We start from the raw sequence: 12,117 nt of genomic DNA, 5'->3' as shown, positions 1-12,117 counted from the left end.
GAATAGGGAAAAAAAAGCTTGAAATGCTGATTCTTTCGCTAAAGCCATCAAGAGCAGTGAGGGATTGCAAAAAAAACATTTAAAACCTTTGACCAAATGTTTTGCTGGAATTGGGACAGGAACCCAATTTTCTTAAATGCTTTATAAAACTGTATCATCATTGTTCTCACTGATAACTTATAAAAGAAAAATAGCAATGTACTTTCTCTCTGCATGTTTTAATATGCAGAAGCTTTTTCAAGGTGATTAGTGAAACACTGTGTGCTGGTACAGGAACAAAAAAATACACATATTGTCTCTGGCAGGATTCCAGAAGTGTGGGGGTTTTTTTCTGAGCCCTTTTGTTCTATTACTTTAAATAGTAATATCTTCATGCTTATTTCACTTCATCCTTTATTGTATTAGTTTCATTGTATTGATTAAAATCCCATTACTGTTAAGAAAAGCTTATTTGACTACTTGATGCCAGGTCCTTTATTATCTGATAATCTGGTTTACAAAATCCTCAAAGGAATATCTTAAATGCAGCCATGAGTATTAGTGCATGGATTGTGATTATGTATTTTAAGTACTTTAGAAGAAATGTTTGGTACTTCTCATTTTCTGCTCTACAAAAGTAACAAATGTCTTTAAGCCTTTTTCAGCTCTATTGGATTGTTAAGTAATTGGGTGGAAAACTCCTTTCCTTCTTCAAGATATTTCCTGTAGTGAGGTATTGTTGTATTTTAATACTGCAAAAAGATTACGGAACAAAATTATTTTTTCTTTAAAAATACAAATCTAGACTAATCTGGCTTTTCTGAGTTTTTGAGGTAATGTTTGTCCTTTTTTTTCGTCTTCAACTTTTCTTTATGGTGTATTCAGATTGTCCCAGATCAGATTTTTTAGTGCATATGTGGGAATTAAGCTGTATTGTGCTGTGCCTTGTCAGCATCATTGGTTTCTTGTAAATAGCTCACCTGTAAGATGAACAACAGCTGTGTAAAAGTATTTGTTGCTTGAAGTAATAATAAAGAGATTACTGATGAAGTTCAGGGTTAGGTAGGACACAGTTGAATAAGTGGTACTGGAAATTCCTATCACAGGAAACATGGAATAGTGTTATTTCCTCAGGTAAAAATCAGATGTGTATTACGTGTCATTTTTTTGTTTCTTTGTGGTTTTAGTTTTTTTTTTTTTCATTTGCTTGCTATGCAGTGGAAAATTTTCTTGATCTTACCTTAAGTAATGAAGTCAATCATATTTTAGCCATTGGTTGATTTTCTGTGGTAATGCAAACAGCAATGAGCTTGATTCACTTATAAAAAGTGAGAAAATAAAATAAAATATAGTGTTTATTAAGCATGGAGCAAAAGCATAACATTCAGAATCAGAATCTGATAAATACAATGTATAACTTCCTCTAGCCTAGTGCCTGAAACTAATGTCATTGTGAGAAAAATAGGGATAGCCCTTTATTGTTAAATTGCCAGGATTATACTGAATAAATTTATCTTCTATAAATGTATAAAGATGGGGAAAATGTAAATTGCATGTAAGTACTTCTTTAAAATATTGACTTCAATTTTATTACTTCAATTTTATTTTTATATGGTTAGTAGGCACTGAAGGATAAAATTGTGCATAAGATAATGTGTCATTTGCTGGGAAAAGAAACTTTTTTATGTTGTATCACTGATTTTTAGAAAGAGAACCGGTTCTCAGTCCCTGAATCTGAATGGTGTTAATAGAAAGGATTTATACAGTGTACAGGTGTTTCAGTCTGCAGGCTGCAGGGGTTCCCTGCATTCATATTAACTTACTGTCTCTGCAACAGTTTTAATGACAGTTACAGGATTTTAATGCTCAATCAGTCCCTGTTGAAGCAACCACAAGTCTTTCTATTAGCTGTGAGTAAGGATCAAGGCCTTAGTGACTGACACTGAGCAAAATAAATGTTTATCTGATCCCTGAACAAATGGATTTTTATGACACAGCGATGTGTGGGTAAGGAGAAACAAGATGATTGAAGCAGACTGGAAGAAGAGGACATTTATACTTTTCTTAAAACATTTGTCAAAACAGATTATGTCTTTCACAACACAAGTCTGAAAAAGACTACTTAAGTTTTTTTTAATCTAGGGAAGCTGTCCCTTGCAGTGAACCAGAAGGCCATTTCAGTAGAGTTTCATACAGCTGTCAAAACATCTGTGACAGCAGATACTGAAGAGAGGTTTCCCTCAACAACAGTGGTGTCTCTATATTGTACATGTTTAGATTGATAGACATAGCCACAAATCCATATGCAAGTGTAATTTACAGCATTTGTTAAGTTAATGTTAATATCTGATGAATATCCCAGCTGCCGGTCCTGTAACAAGCTGTCCAGTATGTGAAACCACTGTTGATGCAGCGGCTGTATTAGAAGGAGAAATAATTGACTGTCAGTCAGCAAGCCTTTGACGTAGGCTCCTTGCAATGACTGGGAGCTACAAAACGGCTTGAAACAGACCTTTGCAGCTTGTGAGCCCATTATTTTTAATAACGGTGCCATGCCGTTAGTGTAATGATTTTGATTCTATGTTTCAAGCATTTAATGGCACCACATGCAGCATCAAGCACAATAAATGTGACTAGATGCTTTGGAAGACTTTCACCTGAATGACTATGAACCCACATAAAATATTTTTGTGACACGAGAAGGCAATACGAGCTAATTGAGTTCAGAGAAGAAAAAGATTAAATCCACTTTTTAGATTTACTGTCTGATGATAAGGAATGAATATGAACTGTATAGAAAAGAGTGATACAGATATATTTCAAATCAATGAGATTGATATTAGGATTATTTAGGGTGTTGAAAAAATTAGTGCTAGGAAGTGGGAAAGTGGAAATTAGTGGCAGAGAAATTACATATAGCTGTCACTTGCCATCTGTGCTTTGATGCTTTGAATCTTTACCTGTTCTTTTAAGTCCTCATCAAACTGAAAAGATCAAATACTGGGATTTTGTCCTGCCCAGAAGATCAGTAGCAGCTGTTCTTGAAAAGCTGATACAGCCCTTCTGATAGAGAAACCACTATATACCCTTGATTGGGTTGTGAGTGTCCTTAGTCTGAATTGGAGGAGACTGCTCTTGCAGGATCTCCACCAGACAAACTCATCTCGCTGCCTTCTTGAAGATGTGTGCAGACAACTTGATCTCCAGTGACTGGCAGTAAAAGAAAGAATATCTAGTATTTGGAATTGAATATCTGGAATATCTGGAATTGACTGGGAGAGCAAGAAGAGAATTGCGGTACCAGAAAAGAACAGAGCAGCCAAAAAAAAAAAATTTAAAAAAAACGCCCAACAAATACATCAAGCAGAAGAACAAGAAATAGGGAAGTTCTGGGTTTAGCACCAATTCTCCACCCTATTTCCACGTTACCTAGTCACCTCCAAATGCAAACTGCTCAGTACTCATCCTCATAACAAGTTTACAGACAGAGGAAGTTAATAACATTTCTTTTTACTTGGAAAATGCAACTGATATAGCAAAAGAACAATTTAGTGGAACTTGAGCATCAGTTATTAGTAAAGGAAATTGGTTGTGGGATAGAAACTAACTGAAGTCAGAAGTTAATTAACTAATCAGGGTGGAGCAGGGATTTATAGCAAATCCTCAGGAGAAAAAAAGGATTATCTAAAAGTTGAATGTTGGAAAGTGATGAAGAACTGGAAGCAGAGCCTTACAGAGGGATGTACTGACTAAAGTATATCAAAAGTGCCAAATGCCATGGCTACAGCGGTTTTAAAGCAGCAAGCAATCTTAATGTGAAATGTGAAGTTCTAAAATAAGCTTTATACTTAAACAGTTAGTCTGTCTTCTAGTAATAAAAGGCATGGTAGAGAGGACAAGAACAGAGATAAATGGTGTTTCTCATAGATTCTTCCAAAATTCTTAATTATTATTTTTCCTGCCCATTGAATCTGCCTCTCAGAAGCAAGAGTTAATTTTTTATTGCTTTGCTTAGGATGTTTTTCCTTTGGGTTTGGTTTTGTAAGGTTTTTGACTGTCAATAGCACTGAGTTACAACATCCAATACAGCAGAGAATTTCATTCTAATACCACCTTCTTTTATTCTGTCTTAACTTATCACATGGATGGCAGAACTGTGAAAATCCATTCATTACTTTCATTTCCTGTTATTTTCACTTCTCTTTGGGGACCTGATTAAAAGTAGTCCATGCTAGTACTTATTATCTCTGGCGTTGCTCTGTTGTGTTCTATTCCCTCTTGCTTTTTTAGCCTTTGGAATTGATTAATTAAACCTTAGTATATAAAGTAATAGGAAGCACAAATTTTTTAGTTTATTCATTAGTGTGTTGTGGGAGATGTATAGGTCTGTGCTGTGCTCAGATAATTTTTATCAGAAATTATTATGGTGACAAGTGCAGTTTTAGTACAGTTTTAGATGGTGACACTGAAAATTACATTTAAACACTTTACTTGTGTCATATTGATACTTCAGATCATGTAATGCCTGACTAATTGTCTCTCCCTTTCTCCACGTGTGCATGTAAATGTGAGCTTAGTGCTCTGTTGGTTTGCCACAGAGTGCCAGTTCACAAGCTTTGATGCCCCCTCAGAGCACCAGTACTGTGAGAAGTGTCGTGGGGCAGACAGCCATAAGGAAAGGGTTGTATGAATCCTGCCTCTAAAATCCTAAAGAAATTCAGTCTTTTTCCACAGAGAAATGTTAGAGGAATTTGATGCAGAAAAAGCAGCCCAATAGTCTGGATTGACTGTTTTATAAAAATAACATATTCTGATTATTTTGGCAGTAGACATAGTATCACTAGATCTAGATGTCCAAAAACCATGTATCAGACCACAAAAGAAGTATACAATGGTATCTGGTTGTTTTTGGAGCCCATGGAGGAGGTGATTTATTTTTAGTCTCAGCAGCTGTCAGACTTCAATGCATACAGTAAAGCATGGTCTTCCCAAAGGCAGTTTCACTGGCCTTTGCTTATTATCTGCTTCTCTCCAGAGGCTGATGAGATTGTTTCCTCTTTGCTTTGGTTCTCTCTGGCATTTTGGTCTCCACCTGGGTCTTGGCTCCTGCTGCTTCAGGTCTGCTGTTTCCATTCACTGTTGTGTCCTCTCACATCCAGGAGCCATCACTACTCTGACCTAATCATGAGCAGATACCTTTCACCACAGAGAATATTTAGTGGATTTTCATGTACAATGACTTGAGCATGGAGCAGACAGAACTCTCTTGCCTTCACTGTGTTCACCACCACTGACTGACCCCTCAGGGAGGTGGGGAATTGTCCTGGCAGAGGCCATAGCACAGGCAGGTACTGGAAACTTTGTACTTCACGTACTTCCTGCTCACCTTCTGCTTTTACATTAATAGTGCTCTTCGGTCTCTGTTGCTGTTCTGTCCAGTTTCAAGAGAAATTGCCTGTTGGGTGGTCACCTTAGTGAAGATCATTCCACTGATAACATTGGAACATTCTACTCTTTTGCCTGAAAGTACAGTAAAGAGACAGTGACCACTGTCAGCTTTAGAGGTCTCTGAGTGTGTTTCATTATTGAAAAAAAAGGCAAAGATGGGATAAGGGTTACTTTTCTTCTTGGAAAATGTAACTATAAAACATTGCCTTTGAAGGGCCTGATTTATGGAGAAAAGCAGGGATCTTGTTTTAAAATCTGTTTCATATTAGCATCTTTTGTGGGCTGTGCTGGTAGTTTCCCAAATGATTAACAGTTAGCCACAGCAAGCTGATTTTCCTGCTCTCATTTCCAGACAGATGATGACGTGCATGTGTCTCCAATACAAATGGATGCATCTCCTGCACTGGCATCACTGAAGTGGCCAGGAAATCAGCATATATTAATGCTGACACTGCATATGAATAGGCAAATAGACAAAATTGATGTTCTCAAACTAATAGCTCTGAGGCTATACCTCTTCATTATCTCACTTCTTGCAGTAAAACACATTCATGTTTTGTCTGACATTGTGGACATATGTAGAAATCTTTTTTATTCCCTGTCATCCCATAAAATTGAGTAACCACTTGAGTTAGTCTTTCTCCTGGGGTTGCTAATTCACTGTCTGCCTCCTCCTGCTAAGTCAGCATCCCTAAAGATCATCTCTCCAGGTAAGAGCTGGTATCAGTTCCAGAGAGGGCAGCTGGGCTGAGCAGGAAGCTGCCAGCTGGGCAGTGGTTAGGCAAGGGCAGCAGTTAACACATTTATTGTCACAGCTGAAAAATTAACCAGCTGTTAGAATTTGCCTACACTATGCTCCTTACAAAGAGAACTAAAACAGACATCAATAACTGCCCTGCGGGCTAGCTGGCTGATTTGCAGGTTTTTTTTCAACTGTCTCCAGCTGTCGAGACAGTGAATGAGAGGTGCTTGACCAGATTATAATCATTTTTCTGTCTTGGAGAAGGGATACTGTGGAAAAGTCAGAGTTCCCGCAGGAGTCTGGATGCCTTGGGTGATTCTGGGACCACTTCAGCCTGCAAAATGTTAACTGTCATTTACTGTAAGTTTGATAGGAAGATATTCACACTTGCTGCTGGGGCTAGAAATACACTAGTAATATGCTAGTCCTGTCACAGGTTCCCCAGTTTGAGCCTGCCTTGGCAGCTCCTGCCACAAGATGTGAGTGGAAAAGTTGAGTGAGTGCCAGTGGTGTGTGCAAACATGGGATTTCTGTACTTTTCTTTCTACTCTCAAACAAGGGTAAGGATGATTTGCCAGTTAAGGGGAAAACAAAAACACATTCAACACCTTTGAAGCATTAACAAATAAATCATCAGTTTCAGTGCTTGTGAAGACAGGCCCTTAAACCAAGATCCTATATATTGCATTTCTGGGGGTGGGGGAGAAAGAAGTAAATTTTTTAAAAAATTCGTTTTAGCATTAACTTATCAAATAGAGAAATTGAAACATTAAGCAAGCATTGCTAGTGTGCTTCATAGTTGGGTTTGGTTTTAATTTTGCTTTAAAATATTAATCTCTAATTAAAACTCAAATCATACAGCATAATTTATTATCATTCTTAGTTAGCTGCAGTACTAAAAGGAGAAAGATGTAGCTCAGGAGTTTGAAGGGAACCTCTTCAAAGAAGTATTAACTCATCCTTTAATTCCTCCAGTGTGGTCTGTGGTATTTGATTTAGCCTCTCAGCAAGTTGTTAGGAAGAAATGTGTGTCTAATGACCAGCATTCGTTTCTGGGAAGAGAAGCCACTCTTTTGTGATACATTGACTAATGGGTCCATTCAGGGCAATCAAAAAAATTCTTCTTATGAAAGTATTTTCAGATGTGGCAATCCTAAATAATGCATAAAACATTCAATACTCTATGAAAATGGCCTCTGAGAATAATCCTTTTGGCTGCCACTTGTCTCCCTTTCCTAAGGGATCACAGTATCACAGTATGGGTATGGTTTGAAGGGACCATAGTGGATTGATCATCTGGTCCAACCTCCCTGCTCAAGCAGGGTTATCCTAGAGTACTCTCCCAGGGGATGCCACTGTAATATCCATAAAATATTTTTTGCCCAGTATTTGCTTACTTTTCTGTTGAATGTCTGTGTGTATATTTAGAGCATATTAACTGTTGGGGTTTGAGTTCAATCATTTGCCTAGGATTTTCTAAAATCAATTAAGTTCTATTTAGCATTTTGATGTATTTTGTGCCATCTATGGCTCTATAGCAACTTCATCTTTTAAATATATTTTGTTTAACATCAAAAATAGATACCGAGTTTGTAAATGAAACACCTGATGGTTTTCTGACCTGTCTTCATTTGTTCTAAGGAGACTTAATTGATTTAATTAAATTAAAATATTATTAAAGACTGGTAGTGACAGATAAGAAATACACCAAAGGCTTTGGCAGTGTATGGACTGAAGGCTTTTGCAATATATAAGCACTTCATTGGAAATGCTGTGACTGGACACTGTGTGTTTATACTGACATTTTACAAAAAGAAGACATAGGAATAATGAGCAATAATGCCAAAATGGACTGTGCCCTTGGAGATTGTTCTAACTGGATTGAAATACAAAATTGTAGAATGCTTTGGATTGGAACATCTGGTTCCTAAAAAAATCATTAAAGATAAATTGTGAGCTAGGAAGAAACCTTTTCTGTAATTAAAGATTTTAAAATATAACATTACAAAGTGTTTATCTCCAGTCCTCCCTTTTCTTATGTGTATTAGTCTGTAGAGAGTTAAAAAACCCATCTGGTACCTGTGAAGCTAATTGAAATTTTGAGATTTGGACACCTGGCAAGGGGTAAATGTAGGAGACTGGTCTCCATGGGTTTACTCTGTAGCAGGAAAGACTCCATCTTCCGTTTAATCTCCTCTGTGAAGTGATTTAATTCTCTTATCTCCCTGTACTGATTATCCCTGTACTTTGGGGAACCCCGAAGAGATGAATTTCTAAGAATCCCCTTGCTGGAGTTGCAGAGCTCTCACATTTCCCCGCCTTCGCTCATGGCCAGACCTGTAGCTGGCACACAGGGTGGCTGCTGAATTACAGTGTGGGGTTTCACCTGTGCAGCTAAATGGCACGTGGCCATAATTTTAACAATAAAACATGGAATAGCAATCATATTATGCTTTCAAAATTGTCTGGTGACCACAGGCTTCCTTTGGGGAAAAAAGTGGGGGATGATTTGTGGTTTTCTTTGACAAAAAAAAAAAACCACCCTGATAATTGTACATTACTTCTGGTTTCACGGCGTGTTTGCTTGGGGGTTGAGAGTGAAGGAGAAACATGAAGTGCATCCTGGGGTGCTGGGAGGGGAAAGCTGCAGGGAAGTTTGTGTGTGCATTGCAACACTCGCAGCCTGTGTCTCGACCTCCGTTTGGAAAGGTGTCTCTCTCTCCTGGGCGTCTGAGCGACAGCTGGTGGTGTGGAGGGACATAAAGCAGGTTCTGGGGACTGGGCTGGGCACCATTCTGCTCCTGCAGAAATCCTCTTAAAACAGGATTAAGCCTAAGCAGTTCCAGTCACAATCTGTATTTTCCAGGCAGATCCTCCTTGGCCCCTCAGCACTGTTGGAAGTACCAGGCACAACCTGCATGCTCCAGCTCTGGTGAATTTCACCGCACCCCTCTCAGTGATTTCTCTGTCATAGCGCTTTGCATTTTCACCCACAATCGCAGGGTAGTTTCTAACAGAAAAAAAAATCAGCTTTACTAAAGTCCAAAGGGGCTGTTGGGACTTATTTTCTTATTTAATTCTAAAACCTTTCTCAACAGCAGTACTTGGACACATCACTTTGTTGAGCTGTGTCTCTTTTATTCTGTCCTTTCACCTTTTTCCTGGCTAAATCTGGAGGAGGATACTGACTATCCTGTCGCGCTGGTGCATTTTACATTAAATATTGAAATTCTGACTTCTTGCTCTGCCTCCAGCTTGCAGAGCTGTCCTGGCATCCTCCAGGAAAGGTCAGGGTATAATAAACAAGTTGTCTGCAGAGACAAACAGTTCTGCTCGCTGATGACAAGAATTTTGATAAGTGTTTTGACCCTTTGAAGTATTTGTGCAGTTTCCCTGAGGATTTGCTTTTCCTTTCAGCTTAAAATTAGCTGCTGCTTTATATATATTTGGGATGTAGTATAATTTTTGAAATCTCTTTTAAATATGGTTGTGCTTCTGAATTTCAGTGATTTTTAAAAAAGCAACCTTTGAATATTTATATTTCCTCTGTGGTTCCCTCTCTTGGTACAGTCTGTACATTTTAGAAGACTTAGTGATCTCATACTTTCTGTTCTTATGTACAGATGAACCAACAATGTTCTGCTGGAAAAATACTGAATTGAGTTACCAGCAGTCCAGGTCAATAAGGCTCATGTTTCCCAAGAATGAATGACAGTAGAATTACAAACACTGGTTTTCAGATTCTGTGGCACTCAGTGTTCAGAAGCAAAATTTATAAAATCAGTGAGAAATATATTATGCTTCTCTGATCCAGATCCTCACTTCAAATTTGTCTTACTTACATAATAGAAGTTATAAGTGCTAAAGTTCTCTGAATATGTTATAGAATTTTTTTTGTATTTTATGCAGTGTAAAGTATACTATTTTAGACACAGTGATTTCAGATAGGTTAAAATAGTAATGTATAAACTGAAGATATTTTAGTACTCATCTGGATCTTCAAAGAAGTTTGAGTAGTTTGTCTCCTTCCCTGTTTTCTTCCTGGAGCATATAGTAGGAGTTTTGTTTCTGATTCTGATGTCAGTACATGACTGACAATAGAGGTTGTAGTGTGTATCAACATAATAAAAATTGAAAAATTCAGTGGCAAAGTAAATTTCAAAAAAAAAGCAAGACAAAGGAATGCAGCTAATAACTAAGAATGAAGTTAAATGGAATCAGAAGCAGTACCGTGGCTGTTCCAGTCAGTGTGAAGGAATATAGAAAACTTACTTACCTGTTCCATTGCTCCCAAGGATGAAATATATCCTATGGAGATGATCAGTTGGCTGGAGCACCCCTCCTGTGAAGACATGCTGAGAGAATTTGGCTGTTCAACCTGCAGAAGTGTTTGGAGAGACCTCGCAGCAGCCTTCCCTGCAAAAGGGGTCTGCAAGAGAGCTGAGAGGGACTTTTGACAAGGGCCAGTAGTGATAGCAAAATTGGGAATGGCTTTAAACTAAAAGAGATTAGGTTTAGATTAGATTCCAGGAAGAAATTTTTTTATGTGAGGGTGGGGAGACACTGGAATCAGCTGCCCAGAGAGGCTGTGGCATGAAGTGTTCAAGGCCAGGTGGGACAGGGCTTTGAGCAACCTGTGAAAGGTGTTCCAGCTCATGGCAGAGGGGTTGGAACCAGATGATTTTTACTGTCCCTTTCAACCCAGGCCATTTTATGGCACAAGAAAATACCAGACATCCATAGCTGAAGGCTATATAAAAAATAGTTGAGGGACTGAAGTGCAAATTGTGGGTACTACCACTTATTGAAATGAGCTTTTCAGTGACAGATCTTGCATCTGTGATTAAACCAAGACATAGCCTTGTTATTTTGCAGATTTACCAGGACTGCCTTTTTTCCCTCTCAACCTGACCCAACTGAAAAAAGTGAAAGCTACGTTAAATAGTACATAAGATGCAACACTGATGTTTCTTTCTACTTATTTTTTGCATTAAGATCAAAGAATGCAAGTTCATAATTTTCAAACCATCTTAAACAAGAAGAATCTTCCACTCATGGTAAAGTGCATTGCTGCATGCACAAAACCTTTTGACAGCTGTGTTTGGAAATTTTCCTTTTTAACCAAACACACTACATCAAAGTGTTCTGGCAGGTTGTATTGATACCAGCAGACACTGGGGTGGAGTGCAAGTAGGAACTCTATTACGTTTTCTGTCAATTTTGGTTGATGCCTTGCTGCAGGAACAGCTCAATGTTTTCACTTTGAGATTGATTGAGAAACTTTATAGAAAAAAGGACGTGTGCTTTTCCCATTTGTACCACAACATGGTAACTTTTCAAAATTTTTTTTCTTTTTTTATTTCCTGTGACGTTTATGTCTGCTCTTTTAATCTGGGTGATTTGGAAATGATAAAGTATTTTCATCTAGAAGTCAGCAGTTAGAACTTGAGATGATGTGTACCAGAGATGGGGTCTGTTCTTGGATGAATAACCAGTCTGTAAGTTCTTCAGACTGTAGAGAACAGGTTTCCAGACATGTTATCTACTTGTACTCACCTTAATCCTTAATGTTTTCTGTAATATCTGGTGCTTACATTTCCATTCAAAAAAATTCAAAAAATGTGTAAAAGTAAAACTAAACCTTTATTTATATACAAATGTGTTTGTGTTTAATGCTCTTTGCAACTTGGAAATGTGGAAGATATTCCAGTACCTAATAAGCTTATTTTACATAACATTCATCCTAATAATAAGCCAATCTAATATATCATTATTCACCTAGGTGCTCCAGAAGCTAGCTTTTCTTTAATTTCAGGGTTTTTTTTCTAAATATTGCTGCTGGAAATTTCAAGGGTGAAAAAACTCCACCTTTTTGTAATAAAACTTTAGTAGACTTGCTGTCCTGAGTCTCAAGCAGTGTTAGTTTCTAGTGGGGATTTAGCAATAAA

At 37.8% G+C, this 12,117-nt stretch overlaps 1 protein-coding gene across 1 annotated transcript in view; it reads left to right on the top strand.

Annotated features, from left to right (window-relative positions):
• Positions 1 to 12,117, top strand: part of MAN1A1 (mannosidase alpha class 1A member 1) — a 138,825-nt gene that overhangs the window by 96,166 nt on the left and 30,542 nt on the right. The gene's annotated exons all lie outside the window — the stretch shown is intronic.

This window comes from Taeniopygia guttata, chromosome 3 (genome assembly GCF_048771995.1).
Source record: "Taeniopygia guttata chromosome 3, bTaeGut7.mat, whole genome shotgun sequence".
NCBI classification, from domain to species: Eukaryota; Metazoa; Chordata; class Aves; order Passeriformes; family Estrildidae; genus Taeniopygia; species Taeniopygia guttata.
This window is presented reverse-complemented; position numbering and strand designations above follow the sequence as displayed.